This window comes from Amblyraja radiata, chromosome 7 (assembly GCF_010909765.2).
Source record: "Amblyraja radiata isolate CabotCenter1 chromosome 7, sAmbRad1.1.pri, whole genome shotgun sequence".
Lineage (NCBI taxonomy): Eukaryota > Metazoa > Chordata > Chondrichthyes > Rajiformes > Rajidae > Amblyraja > Amblyraja radiata.
In genome coordinates, this window is record NC_045962.1 from 26,991,865 (window position 1) to 27,007,707 (window position 15,843).

Consider the following 15,843-nt stretch of genomic DNA (forward strand, 5'->3'; position numbering starts at 1 on the left):
CACATTAGTGGAGATCTGTCAGCAAGGGTGATGGGAGCAGAATTCCTCAATGCATTAAAAAAAAGTACCAGATAAGTATTTTGTTTTATTCTTGTGTTCGTGTGTCATTTTTTGTAATTTAAATTTAAGATCAGATATCTCAGAGGGTTCTGAAATAATAAACCTCATGGGAAAGCAAATCCAGAAAATTAAGCTATTGTGTGTTAAAAAAAAAATGGGCACATGAGATCAATGTGGGATTGTCCAAATTTAACAAAGGGCCTCTATTTGACTGTGTAAGAAAGAACTGCAGATGCTGGGTTAAATCGAAGGTAGACACAAAATTCTGGAGTAACTCAGCGGGTGAGGCAGCATCTCTGGAGAGAAGGAATGGGTGACGTTTTGGGTCTCATAAGAAAGAAGGAAGAAGAAAGAAAAAAGAAATAAGAAAAGAAAGAATTTCGAAAAAGATGCGAAAAAGAAAGAAGAAAAACCCCTGAACTAACGAAGAAGTGAAAAAAAAGCGGAGATATATCCCACTACCCTTCCCTACACCCGCTCACTCATCCCTAGCATCGGTTTTGAATTTTCAGACTGATTTGGGGAGGGGGGGGGGGGGGGCAGGAAAAAGAAAGGAAGAGGTGGAGACAGTAGGACAAGAACAAGAGCTGGGAAGGGGAGGGGGAGGAGGGAGAAGACAAGGGTTATCTAAAATTAGAGAAGTCAATGTTGATACCACTGGGGTGCAGCCTACCCAAGCGAAGTACCCAGGTTTGTCTCCTCACTACATTTACTGCTGGCTCCAGTCGCAAATCTGAGTTTGAGTGATTTGTGCAAGGCATTCATTGATGCTGGAATTCCACTGTGGATAATTGGAAAACAAATCTCAGAGGTTTTTTAAGTGACATACACAGAGGAACATATACCAAGTGAGTCATTATGGGAAAATTATGTTGACAGCAACTTCAACATTGTGGTGCAGAAAGTTAGAGATAAAGTTGCATGCAACAAAATATGGATCCCAATAGGCGAGACAACCGATGCTGTGGGGAGATATGTGGTCATCTGTACACTGGTGGCAGGTCAACCATCAACGGAGTATTTGTTGACATCGGAAGTATTGGAGAAGTCAAACAGCTCAACTATTGCTCAATTGTTCACATCTTCACTTGTTGTACTTTGGCCAGAAGATATAAAACACGAGAATGTACTTCTGTTTGTGACTTAAAGTTTTATTCCCCAAAATGTTGCATTTGACATGCTTAGTTCAAGGACTTCATAGAATTGCCAAGCACAGACGTAGCTTGTTTCCAAATGTCGATCGCCAAGGCAATGTCAAGAAAATCTTCCTCAAAGTACCGTCACGTGTGCAGTTGTTCAAGGAAATAGCACCTGAGATTCCACTACCTCCTCAGCCCGTTTTGACTAGGTGGGGTACACGGCTCTCTGCTGTACTCTACAATGCTGCAAATTTTGAAAAGATAAAATAAATCGTCAACTGTTTTGAAGAAGAGGATTCTGCTGCAGTCAGGATCGTCAGTGAAATCATGCAGAAAAAGTCCCTCCACCGCGATCTTGTGTTTATTGCTTCCAATTTTGCAAACTTCCCACAAGCTATCACTTCCCTTGAGAAACGTAACAAAGTAACTGACGACATTCGTAAAGTTCTTGGCGATGAACGTAAAGACATGCAAGGAAAATGTGAGAGAGTGATTTTTGCTGACAAAGATCTTGAAGAAATACAAAACATAGCTAAAGTTCTCAAAGGTGGTTGTAATGGCAAGATATATATAGAGTCTGTAGCTTGTTTCGGGTATGCACCAGTGACCTCAGCTGGGGCACAAAGAAGTTTTTCACAACTGAAGCATATTCTGTCTGACAGACGGCATAGTTTACCACCAGATAATTTGAAAAAAATGCTAGTAATTATGTGCAACCAGGCAACTTTGGTCATTTAATGTAGTATACCTTTAAGGGCCTGTCCCACTTACGTAACTTTTTTGGCGACTGCCGGCACCCGTCATAGGTCATTGCAGGTCAGCGAAAATATGCAACATGTTAAAAATTCCGCGGCGACCCAAAAGACGCTACGACTCTTTGGGTGACTGAGGAGACTACTCACAACCATATAGGCGACACCCTGGCGACATGTGGCGGGGTGAAATCTGTATGGTCGTGAGTAGTGGCCCAAAGAGTTCTGTTGCCGCTGGATTTTCAACATATTGAAAATTTTCGGTGACCTGTAACGACCTATGATGGGTGCCGGTGTCGCCAAAAAAGTCGCGTTAGTGGGACAGGCCCTTTATATTATTATTTTTAACCATATTTTGGTGGTGGAAATAAATGCTTTATACCTTTTTTTAATCAATATATGCCTTTTTCGTGCCTTTTTGTAATTTTATTTTGCCTTTTTGCCTGCCTTTTTTGAGTTTTTTAGTGCCTAAACATCCTGGCTCTACATAACGTAACAATTTATTTAATGGAATGGTGCAAATAAAAATTATAGATTCTATATGATACTAAAAATAAATATTTATTGCTAGAAATGTATTTCTAGATTAACGATAAAACCAGCTTCAATGGTACCCCTGGTATGAATTTGTTCTGTGTTAGATTTAAAATGTTACAAAGGTGAAATCACATTTAATCATAAAATAAGATTTTTTTAAACGTGAATTTTTGTTTATTTGACAAACTGGCAAGGATTTTTTTATAAATAAGAACATAAAATGCTGGAAATAGTCAGCAGATCAGGAATGCGTGTAAAGAGAAACTGTTAACATTGCATGCTATTTCCAGTTCCTGTTTCAGATTTCTAATATCTGCAGATTTTGTTTTTTGATTTTTCTGTGCTTCTCTTCGGTAGTTCTTAAGAAAGTGGGAGCTTATTACTGACCTGTACAACAATCTACATACGACAATACGAGAAGTAGAATATCCACTTGTTGAAGGTGTGCTTGAGAGAGTAAATCAGCAGCTGAAACCAGCCACAGAATCCCTAACGTGGCAGACTGAGGATTCATGGGGATATATTCAGCAAACAAAAGATCTGATCCAAGATGTGAGAGGCAGAATGCAGAAAATCAAATATAACGTGGTCAATACACACAATAGTGCAAAACTGGACTGAAATACTGTCAGCTTTGGAAAAAAAAGTGAAATATCTTTGCTGTACCTTGATGAAAGGAAAATGATGGTAAAATACTATAAATTAATTGGAGGGAACCATTCACCAATTAGTTAAGGTTAGAATTGTTTTGCATCATATTTGTAAATGTGCATTTTGATGTTATTTGAGGAAAGATTGGGATGCATGATGCCTTGTGGCTTAGGTGACTTGCTTTTCGATTGACAAGCAGACAGAGGCAAAATTCTCACTGCCCACCCTGTAAAGAAGTTTTATTGCTTCATTGTCTCATTGGTTTTTAATCGAAGGGCCGAATGGACGAATTCTGCTCCTATGTCTTTACAGAACAACTAGTTGCCCCCCATATCACAAATAATTCAGAAATCTACATAAAATGTTATTTTATAAGGTATTCTTTAATGCCGAATGTTTCCAATTTAATGCTGTTAAATACTGATGTGAACAGGATGACGGCTCACAACATAGACAATACATTACACTGTGCAATACCAAGCACTGAAATGCTCCATGACTATCTCTTTATGAATCATGCCTTATTTGCCACTGTTGAGAGATTGGAGATTTCTTTGTGCTTGCTTAAGTTGTTTAACATCCTGTAGTGATGCACTTATTATGATCCTACTCGTAACTGCAAAATCTTTTCCAATTGAAAATTATCTGGTATTTATACCAAAGGTATTAACCATTCTCGTCATTTTGTGATTTAATTGAAGTATTGTCCCAAAGTGCAATCTGTCTTAGCCTGCATATTTATACTTAGCTAGTATTCAACTATTGAAAGATTCCAATCAATGTGACTTTTAAGACTAGTCCAAATATTGGTAGTGATCTCTATTTTGTCAGTTGCAAAAATACCATATTATTTATAAATGTTCATCTTAAATTACCTCTAGTTAATTATTACATGTTCTAATAAATATTTGTTTTTACTTTTCTTGCTCATAGGAAAATCCTGATTTATTCTATGCAGATCAGCAAGCTAATGAATGGAAGGTGTACCCTGAGTACATTGACCACATCATCTTGGATGGATCCCATTTCATCATTAAATCCTTCCTCCAATATTTAATTGAACGTACAGAAAGTTCTCTAAAATCATCACCTCAATTTGAAGTGCAGCTGGTCCTTAATGGCTGTGAATTATCATTTAGCCCTTCTCTGGAACAGGAAATCAATAATAATTTATTTGATTTTATGGAAGAATTAATCAATTATGCTTAGAAAATGACCTCTGGAATAAAAAGAGTTGCACAACATCTGATAATTGAGATCTATCAGGTAATTATGTATCTTTATTAATTTCAACTTAAAAAGGAATATTGCATCTAATATATTTATGACCAGAGGATGCACTAACATGCTCTTAAAGATTGCTCGCTCAACTCTGAATAAGTAAGACAATAATCTGTTAAAGAGAAATGTTTTTCAAAGGTACATGGATGGTGATGTAAGTGTTAGCTGCATCTTACTCTTAGAAAAATCTTGCCATTCAGTGAAAGTTCATCCTGTTGACCAAATTCATTTAAAAGAGTTGTGATCAAGGTCCTTGACCTGAAACATTAAGACTATTTCTTTTTTCACCTTTGCTGCCTGACCAGCTGAGTGTTTCTTGCATTTTTTATTTTTGTTTTAGATTTTCAACTTTGGCAGTTTTAAAGATTTATGTATTAGAAAAAGAATGAATAATGTGACAACTTTGTGACAATATGCATGGCTCTTGTGTTAATCCTCCAGTGCAACTTTAAAGAAGCCTGCAGATATTGTGGGTTGTATCGGATAGATATAAAGATTGAATTTTAAGGATGTTACATTTTTCGATGGTGCCAAGTTAGTGTAGTTCAATGGAGCCAGCCTATTTCTCAATAAGTTCTGAATCTTGTCACAGCGGTCAAATAAATTAAATTAATTATCTAAAAATTTAAGACAACTCTTTAATGTAAGACAATTAGTCACGTTTACTCGTAAGCCTCGAGAAAATATGTTTGAAAGATGGCTGCAAGTTAATCGATAATAATAACCAAAGGACATTTGAGGTCAACAAAACAAAGTGTGAAGAAGTGTCTTGACCTGAAACGTGACATATCCATGCTCTCCAGAGATGCTCCCTTACTTGCTGAGTTACTCCAGCACTAGGACACATCCTTTTGTGTATTTGCCAGCATCTGCAGATCTTTGTTTCTACAAAACAAAGATGATTCTGGGTTACATTTTCAAATCAGTTACATTCAGATCCCTGGAGATTTAACTGTTGCTCCCTCATTGATGATTGAACTGCACCTGGTGCATTACTGCACCATGGTGACTAAAATGGAGTGAACACTGGAGTAGTTATGAGCCGTGAGTGTTTACAAATGTTAAAGTGAAACTAAGAGAAACAATATCATGATGCAGTACCTGTCACCTCAGGGTTACTGGTTCAAATCCCATGGCAATTTGTTAAGCACCATAAATGAAACTATGAAAGGAGTACTTCTATCATATAAACTCATACTTATTAATGTCCAAAAACAAGTGAAGATGTTACCACAAGGCATTGAGTTTCAAAATCAAGGGAAGATTTTAGCACAAGCCTTTTCTCAATGGCCTTGAATACAATTTTTTATTGATAACTAATCAAAGGAAACTGCACATCGCATGTACTTTCTTCATGGGTTGTTCAATATTTGGTTGCATTGGTATGATATTTAACGCATTTTCTGAGGCACGATTGATTAGCAAACTCTACTTTTAGATGAAATGCATAAACGAAAATGCACGTTTGTTCCCATTTCAGCACAAGTTTGATTATATTTAATTTCCATTTGCAGCAAGAAGTGGACAAAATGAGTGATCTGAATGAGATGCGTCAAAAGACAAATCAAAAAACTATCAATCTTCATTTAACCGATACAGTTATTTATGGGTGAAAGATAAAGTCGCTTTGATCACCCTCTTTCTTCAGAGGAAAGGGAGATTCCATTAGATTATGGAGATAAAAAATGTCCACCACAGCTGAAGAAGTATAGAGACCAGGTAAGATAAATAAGCAAAGTAAATGAAGGAATCCAAGAAAGGAAATAGCTATGAATGCCAAATCTCAGATATGAATGAATGAATGAATCTCTTTATTGTCATTGCACATGGTACAACAAAATTTAAAAGTCAATCCCACGGTGCGATTCACAAGAGCAATTTTAAATATATAAGAAAAGGTAAAAATTTAAAAATAAAAAAAACAAAACAAAAACAAAAACAAAAAAAAAACAACAACAAAAAAAACTATGGAGAACTGATATGTAAATTCTGTCAGATGTAGCATGGTATAGTGCAACAAGGAATCCAAAATGAAATTAATGAATCTTGGAAGGGAGGCTAAAGCATAAAGAATAGTACATAATTAAAGTTGATGAAAGTAACAGTTCTTTATCGTTGATCCATTATACTCATAGAGATCAGTTGCTGCGGAGATGAATGCAAAATATTTGCCTCCATTAAGCCAACTAGAAGCATTAATGATTTTTGTATTAAAAGCACAATTTTCTGATGTGCAGCTGAAAATGAAAATAGTTCATTGTTAGACTAGTGACCTATATTTTCAATATTCTTCTTGAGATTGTTGAGGCTGCAAATTGATAGTGCAGGAGTCTGCAGGTAGCAGAAGTAAGTATTCAGGAAAGTATCAGGCTCTGCTGTGATGCTGCACTTTCGCTTCCAATTTAGTCAGCCATCTTTTAAATGTGCTTGAGTTTGTGTACTGAACTGTGCTGCTCTTCAACCTATGTCCTGGTTGCTTTCTTCATTTAGTTTAGTTTTAGTTTAGAGACACGGCGTGGAAACGGGCCCCTCGTCCCACCGAGTCTGTATCGACTAATGAACACACCATCTAGCACACTAGGGACAACTTACAGAAGCCAATTAATATACAAACCTACACATCTTTGGATTGTGGAAGAAAACTGGAGCACCCGGAGAGAACCCATGCGGTCATAGGGAGAACAAGCAAACTCCATACAGTGGTCGGGATCGAACCCGGGTCTCTGGCACTGGGAGGCAGCAGCTGTGCCACTGCGTCACTGTGCCGTCACATGTACGATCATTGTAAAATTCACCCGCATTGTTGAATATGTGAGGCAATCTATAACCCTGCAGTCTTGAAAAATGCAATTGGTTACTCCTGACATTTATTTAAAACTGGTGGAAGTTATTTTGGTCCTGACTTTTCAATGACGTTTGAACCTTTTTAATGTTTTGCCATTTTCAAATTAAATGTGACTAAAACATTAATGGACTAGCCTTTCCAGATGCAACCCTTGTCTTTTTCCCTGTTTCTGCCGCATTACCATTGGCCTTAGTACACTTCCCATATGATAGACTAGCTAGTCCTTAGTTTGATGTAGTGTCGTGCTCATTGTGTGACTTCCTATACAATGGGGAAAACAAACATCGATTCAATGGGATTTGTTTTGTGGAACACCTCCATTAAGTCCACAAGCATGAACTTTTGGTCCCCTGATACATCAATTTACCATTCCACTTCTTCTCTGATCTCCATGTCCTTCACCTTTTACTCTGTTTCAGTGAAGTCGATGTAAGCCGAAGAAACAGTACTTTGCTTTTTGATTAACATGTTACAGCCTTACAGACTAATCACCTGAATTCAACAATTTCAGGGCATCAGAATTTCCAGGCAGTCATATTTTCCTGTGGTAATTTCAGAAATCATTCCACCTTGTGTAATCATCCCCTTTGTATTGAATCTCTCTAGGCTTCCAACCTGTTTTACACCTTCCCTTTCTGCTCCCCTTTGTGTTTCTTAACCTTTCATGCCGACAATATTGTTCTATTGATTTGGTCTAGTATATGATTATTTTGTATTATTACAGTGTAAATTTTTAATCATTTAATTTGAGTAAATTATATTTTTAGAGTATATCAGTGTTGAAAAATATATTTTAGCATTCAAATTTTAAAAGATGGGAACATATGAAAGACACATCCAGTATAAATTCTAAGAGATTATCATACAGTTACATTTTGACTGACATGTCTAAATGAAACAAAATGAATGTTTTTGCTACAAAATAATTATCTGTACCAGATTAAGAATCTCAGGCAAAGTCATAATCTTATGATAGTGGTCAAACTTTATGATTATTAACCAAAGTCAATCGGTGGTTGCCGCCATTTAAAAACATTACTTGTGCCTGAAACAGTTGAACAAAAAAATGGAGGTACACGCACCAGGAAAAAGATGTAAACAAAGGAAATTGCTGCAAAAAACTGGAAATCCGTAATGAATATATTGTAGCGGGACCAAACGTGGTGAACAAACAGTTGCTGTATTCAGAAGTTACATGGTTGGTGTACATGCAAGTTTGGTCCACTAACATACTAAGTCATTGCTGCTGCTGCTGAGTGAGGGTGTTGCCTTGAGCTCAGCTACCTGTACACTCATGATCTCCAGGTGAGATCTGCTTATGTAGCCGGACACTCCCCTTAACCCATGACGTCACGTGACAGCCCTCGTAACCACTGACTGCTGTGGGTCGGGGGGTCGGGATGGTGGGGCCCGCGGGCGCAGTTGACGCTCCGGCTGTGGGCCATCCCGGCCATATGCTGAGGGGTGCAAGAGCCGCAGGATGGACGAGACACAGTCGCATCTCATCGACCAGCACGGGATCGCGTCCCGAGAAATACGGCACCCAGTAACGGCTGGGAAACGTCGGTAACAATGCAAACCAAAGAACAAAGAATAAACTAATAGCTAAACCCGGCGAGGACATTACAGTGTAAAAAAACCGAAAAGAAACAAACCAAACTACAGTGAGCAAACATGTACAAAGTGGTAGGAAACTAAGTTCAAAGTGTCTGATGTGAAGCTGAGCTGGAAGCTGGAAGTTGCAGTGACACCATCCGACCTGAAGTGGCGCTGTTGCTGGCGGTCAGGCTGCAGAGACACCATCCGACCTGAGGTGGCGCTATTGACGGCAGACAGACTGCAGAGACGGCATCCGACCTGAGGTGGCGCTGTTGACGACGGTCAGAGCAGGTCGAGCGTCGCTTCTGGCTAGCCGCGGCATCCATTTTGGCTGCCGACTGAGACGGCCTTCGCTGGCGGCCAACTGAGGCAATTACTGGATGCGTGCGGGGTGGCCGGCATCGACCGGGCCTCGCCCCACTGCTGCAGGTAGGGACCACCCACCATCGCCGGTGTCATCAGAGACCGGCTGCGCTGCCGTGCCCTTGGCGGAGACTGGAAGCTGCCGGGGAATCCGTCGAGGGACCGTTGAGTCATGAACGGCTGAGGCTTCACCCCGCTGCTGGGCCGACTACAGCCCGACCGGACAGGCAGCCAGCGCCCATGGATCGTCGAAACCCGCGCCGGCGAGGAGCAGAAGGACGTCTTTGGGCAGCCACCCCAGGTAGGCCCGTTGGATCGGGAAGTTAGGCCTTGAGCAGCAGCCAGCGGGCAGCGGCGATTCTGGGGGCGGGTGCTGCTAAACCCGCAGCTCCTGCAGCAAATGGTGGGGGAGCCGCCGCTGGTGGGGGAGCGGCATTAGCTGCGGCCTCTCAGCTCCGAGCGGGTCATGCGGGAGAGATTGGCGGCCGTCAAACAAGGCCCGGACAGTGCCCATTGACCCGGGCAGCCTGCGGCTGCTGAGACCAGTCACAGGAGGAGGTCGTCGGTGGCATACATTACGATAGGGCCGGGTTGGCGGCAGCATCGTTCAGCAGGGCTGAGCTGTCGGCTGCAGACATCAGGTCTCCCGAGGCTGCGTGTGTCGGGAGAAATCCAAAATTCCAATTTGGATCATCGCGGGTCACCAATCTAGCGGCACCAAACGTGGTGAACAAACAGTTGATTTATTCTGATGTTACATGGTTGGTGTACATGCAAGTTTGGTCCTCTAACATTCTAAGTCATTGCTGCTGCTGCTGCTGCTGAGTGAGGGTGTTGCCTCGAGCTCAGCTACCCGTACACTGATGATCTCCAGGTGAGTTCTGCTTATGTAGCTGGACACTCCCCTTAACCCATGACGTCACGTGACAGCCCTCGTAACCACTGACAAGGGTCCAACCGTAAGTGGTCTGACTATCAGCTGACACCACAATATTTTGAAATTGTTTCTTCTAGATCAACATTTATTAAGCAATATGTGTCCAAGTTAACGCATTTGAAGATATCCATAGCCTTGGGTGGTTTCAAGTGTGCATTAAACCCTTCGTCTTTGTTAAGCACAATAAAAAGGTTGACCTGGATGTTTAAGGAACATCTTTTAAACCATTTAATCAATAGGTAAGGAAATATCATACAATTCTCAATTGTATAAATTGAATCACTTTGGCGTGGAAGCGGCCCAGGACAGAAAAGTCAGTATGGGAATGGATTGCGGAGTTAAAATGGTTAGCGACCAGGAAATTCCGTAGGCTATCAGTGGACTGAGTGTAGGTGTTCAGTGATACGGTCACCAAGTCTACGCTTGGTCTCGCTGATGTAGAGGGATCCTTATAGAGAACACCGGATGCAATCAATGAGGTTAGAGGAGATTCATGTGAACCTCTGTCTCACCTGAGAGGACTGTCGGGGTCCCTAGATGAAAACGAGGGAGGAGTTATCAAGTTGGAAGTGACGCGAATATCAGAGGATTACATGTTGGATGCGAAGGCTGATGGGGTGAAAGGTAAAGACTGGGGGATCTCTGTTCTTCTTGTGTTTGTGGGGAGGTGGGAGGGGGTGATCCCACCACTAATCACATCTTTCCTTCTCCACCCCTTTCTGCTTTCTGCAGAGACCGCTCCCTCTGCAATTCCTTGGTTCACTCATCCCTTCCCACTCAAACCACCCCCTCCCCAGGTACTTGCCCCTACAACGCAGGAGTTGCAACACCTGTCCTTGTATCTCCTCCAGAAACATGACCTATCCATGTTCCCCGGGGATGCTGCCTGACCCGCTGAGTTACTCCAGCATATTGTGTCTTTCCATAGTCTATGGTAAACTTAGGATATTGCTGACATGTAAGTAACTGCTATTCGGGTCTGAAGAAGGTCTCAACCTGAAACGTCAGCTATTCCTTTTCTACTGAGATGCTGCCTGACCCGTTGAGTTACTCCAGCTTTTAGTATCTATCTTTAGTTTAAACCAGCATCTGCAGTTCCTTTGTACACTTGCGATTCACAATAACAGTTACAGAACACCAATGTCAAACTAGGATGTCTATTCTAACTCAAATAGCAAAGGATCAATGCACATTGTACTTGTATCGCATATAAGTTACACATGAAAGGAAATCGCTGTTCCCTGACAACATGACCCTTTTACATAATTATATGCAAAAAAACACTCAACTGTTTACCCTCTGAAGAAAACATGTGAAAACACTTTTCACAGCTTACACTGCCATTACAGATTCCGTCTGTTTACAGGCTCCGGTAATAAGCTTGACCCTTCTCAGTTGTGTCCTTGTTTCTGACATTGTATTTGTTCCATTACTGAGAAAACGGAAACTTCTTGACTTGACTCACTGCTATTGGGACTCTTAACAGTAGTTGACTCTGTGTTAATGTCAGGAATAGATTTATCATCATGAATTACTTCAGTATCAACAGGTATATTTTTTGCTATAATTTGATGTGCATGAACATTTCTGACATGATTTATGGTACAAATTAAATATCTTCTTGGGCTTCAGGTTTAGATAAGTTCACCAAGGTCCCACTGCTCATTGGCCCTGATGAAACTAACTCTCTCAGAAAGTCATAATTGCCGTTCTTTTGCTTGAAATGTTGCATTTTTATGGTACAAATTAAATATCTTCTTGGGCTTCAGGTTTAGATAAGTTCACCAAGGTCCCACTGCTCATTGGCCTGATGAAACTAACTCTCTCAGAAAGTCATAATTGCCGTTCTTTTGCTTGAAATGTTGCATTTTGCCTCAATTACTGCTCTCTCCTCGCTCCGTTAGGCTGTAACAAGCTCAAATGTGTATAGAAATGACAATTCATTAACAGCTTCACCGGAGTAAAACAAGTAGTGGAGTGTGGAGTTGTATGGTATTTAATCAGGAAGTTAGCCAGTGATTCATTGTGAAGCTAGAATAACCTCGAAACACCTGTTTCTTCAAGATTTTTTTACGCCACAGTCCCATCAGAAGTAGGGAGGTATGGAGGAAGAAACCCTGTACTGATACTGATAACTTAATGTGGCCCTACAGAATACAGATTTATTATACCACTCTTAGTCCATCAGTCTGAACACACAGGAATGTAATCTGTGGCATGGTGGCACATTATTTGCTAAAAGTGGCGCAATTTAGCACATTGTTAGCTAATTTAGCAAATTGTTTGCTGAAAGTAGCACAATGGTGGGGTTGCTGCCTTACAGTGTCAGAGACTCGGGTTCGATCCTGACTACAGGTGCTGTCTGTACGGAGTTTTACACTCTGCCCGGGACTGCGTGGGTTTTCTCTGGGTGCTCAGGTTTCTTCCCACACTCCAAAGATGTACAGGTTTGTAGGTTAATTGGCTTCAGTAAAGATTGTAAATTGACTCTGGTACAGAATAATGTTAGTGTACGGGGATTGCTGGTCGGTGTAGACTCGGTGGGTTGAAGGGCCTGATTCCATGCTGTATCTCTAAACTATATTAAAAATGAACTAAAAGACATGTGCTTGAGCTATGCCCTGCTGTGCTGGGAAAGGTGCCACATTTCCTAAGCTGTGTTGGTGTCTGTTAACAGGAAAACCTGCAGACAAAATGAAATTGAAATTTCACAATGGATTTGTATGATAATCTGAGCAGTGCTCCATCTTGAGTAGTAGATTTGCCAATACATTTCCAGGCTTGTTAACCAATATTTGCAATTTATAGCATTACAGCATTGTCCATGAAACACTGATCATTGTAGCATCACATGCATTGTATCTGCCCATTTCAAAATTTGATCTGTAAATGTTAAGACAGTCCTTGTTCCTTATCAAGTGGAGATGGGTGAACTGTTGCCACATCTTTTCCTTCCCCTTCACAGTCTTCAAATATGACAAGCTGCATCTCTAATCATTTCCATTGACCAGGATGGTGACCTTAAAGTTACATAGATACATAGACAATAGGTGCAGGAGTAGGCCATTCGGCCCTTCGAGCCAGCACCGCCATTCAATGTGATAATGGCTGATCATCCCCAATCAGTATCCCGTTCCTGCCTTCTCCGCATATCCCCTGACTCCGCTATATTTAAGAGCCCTATCTAGCTCTCTCTTGAAAGTATCCAGAGAACCGGCCTCCACCACCCTCTGAGGCAGAGAATTCCACAGACTCACAACTCTCTGTGAGAAAAGTGTTTTCTCATCTCCGTTCTAAATGGTTTACCCCTTATTCTTAAACTGTGGCCTCTGGTTCTGGACTCCCCCAACATCGTGTCCAAACCCTTAACAATCTTATATGTTTCAATAAGAATCCCTCTCATCCTTCTAAACTCCAGAGTGTACAAGCCCAGCCGCTCCATTCTCTCAGCATATGACAGTCCCGCCATCCTGGGAATTAACCTTGTAAACCTACGCTGCACTCCCACATTATCAAGAATGTCTTTCCTCAAATTAGGGGACCAAAACTACACACAATACTCCAGGTGTGGTCTCACTAGGGCCCTGTACAACTGCAGAAGGACCTCTTTGCTCCTATACTCGACGACTCTTGTTATAAAGGACAACATGCCATTCATTTTCTTCACTGTCTGCTGTACCTGCATGCTTACTTTCATAGACCGATGAACAAGGACCCCTAGATCCCGTTGTACTTCCCCTTTTCCCAACTTGATGCCATTTAGATAGTAATCTGCCTTCCTGTTTTTGATACCAAAGTGGATAACCTCACATTTATCCACATTAAACTCCATCTGCCATACATCTGCCCACTCCCCCAACCTGTCCAAGTCACCCTGCATTCTCATAGCATCCTCCTCACAGTTCCCACTGCCACCCAGCTTAGTGTCATCTGCAAATTTGCTAATGTTACTTTTAATCCCTTCATCCAAATCATTGATGTATATTGTAAATAGCTGCGATCCCAGCACTGAGCCTTGCGGTACCCCACTAGTCACTGCCTGCCATTCTGAAATGGACCCGTTAATCCCTACTCTTTGTTTCCTGTTTTCTATCCATGTCAGCACTACCCCCAATACCATGTGCCCTAATTTTGCCCACTAATCTCCTATGTGGGACCTTATCAAATGCCTTCTGAAAGTCCAGGTACACGACATCCACTGGCTCTCCCTTGTCCATTTTCCTAGTTACATCTTCAAAAAATTCCAGAAGATTAGTCAAGCATGATTTCCCCTTCGTAAATCCATGCTGACTCGGACCGATCCTGTTACTGCTATCCAAATGCTCCGCTATTTCGTCTTTTATAATTGATTCCAGCATCTTCCCCACCACCGATGTCAGGCATTACCCCGTTCCTGCCTTCTCCCCAAGTCCCTTGATTCCGCTAGCCCCAAGAGCTTTATCTAACTCTCTTTTGAATGCATCCAGTCAATCGGCCTCCACTGCCTTCTGAGGCAGAGATTTCCTCAAAATCACAGTTCTCTGTGTGAAAAAGATTTGCCTCATCTCAGTTTTAAATGGCCTACCCCTTATTCTTAAACTGTGGCCCCTGGTTCTGGACTCCCCCAACATCGGGAACATGTTTCCTGCATCTAGCGTGTCCAATCCCTTAATAATTTTATATATTCCGATAGGATTGCCTCTCATCCTTCTAAATTCCAGTGAATACAAGCCCAGTCGCTCCATTCTTTCATCATATGACAGTCCCGCCATCCTGGGAATTAACCTGGTGAACCTACTCTGCACTCCCTCAAAAGCAAGAATATCCTTCCTCAAATTAGGAGACAAAAAGAGCACACAATACTCCAGGTGTGGGCTCACCAGGGCCCAAAGTACCTCTTTGCTCCGATACTCAATTCCTCTCGTTATGAAGGTCAACATGACATTAGCTTTCTTCACTGCCTGCTGTACCGTCATGCTACAGTATTTTTATTTCTATTTATTTTTTACTGCACACTGAATGGACACTGGTTGAGCAATGTTTTTTTGTTTCCTCTGGGTATGTGAGTACTCAGGAAAATGACAATAAAGATATACTACTTCAAATCTCTCTTCCTTTCCTTTGTTATGCCTCATACTGGCTATCTTGTAGTAATGATGCTAATGATCGCAGCGGTAGACCTGGGTTCGATCCTCCCTATTTGATTCTGTGTGGAGTTTTTTGTTTTTCCCATGAGCATGTTGGTTTTGTCCGAGTACTCCGGTTCCCTCTCACTCTCCAAAGATCTACAGTTTTATCGGTTAATTGGTTTAGGTAAAAATTGTAAATTGTCTCTAGTATGTAGGATAGTACAGGGATCACTGGTTGGCATGGTTTTGGTGGGTAGAAGGGCCTGTTTCCGTGCTGTATCTCCAACCTAAACTAAACCGTGTTATCTGAAGTTTTATAATATTCCTCGTGTGCATTAATAACCATAGATGTATGATCATACATAGAAATGTCTGTGTCGAACCTAATGCCAAGATAATCTCTTCTTGCACGTGATCCACATTCCTTCATTCCATGCAAATCCATGTGCCAATCTAAAAGCTGCTTAAATGCCACTATCTGCAACTTGCCTCTGTAAAATTGGTGAGCATTTGGGTGCTTAGAGATAGCGAGGCATATTTTCCATTGTGTGCTCAGCTTGTGAGGCACTCT

At 41.3% G+C, this 15,843-nt stretch overlaps 1 pseudogene; it reads left to right on the top strand.

Annotated features, from left to right (window-relative positions):
- The first annotated feature begins 11,690 nt into the window (after positions 1 to 11,690).
- The window catches only part of LOC116974878, a 193,607-nt pseudogene continuing 189,454 nt past the window's right edge, over positions 11,691 to 15,843 (top strand).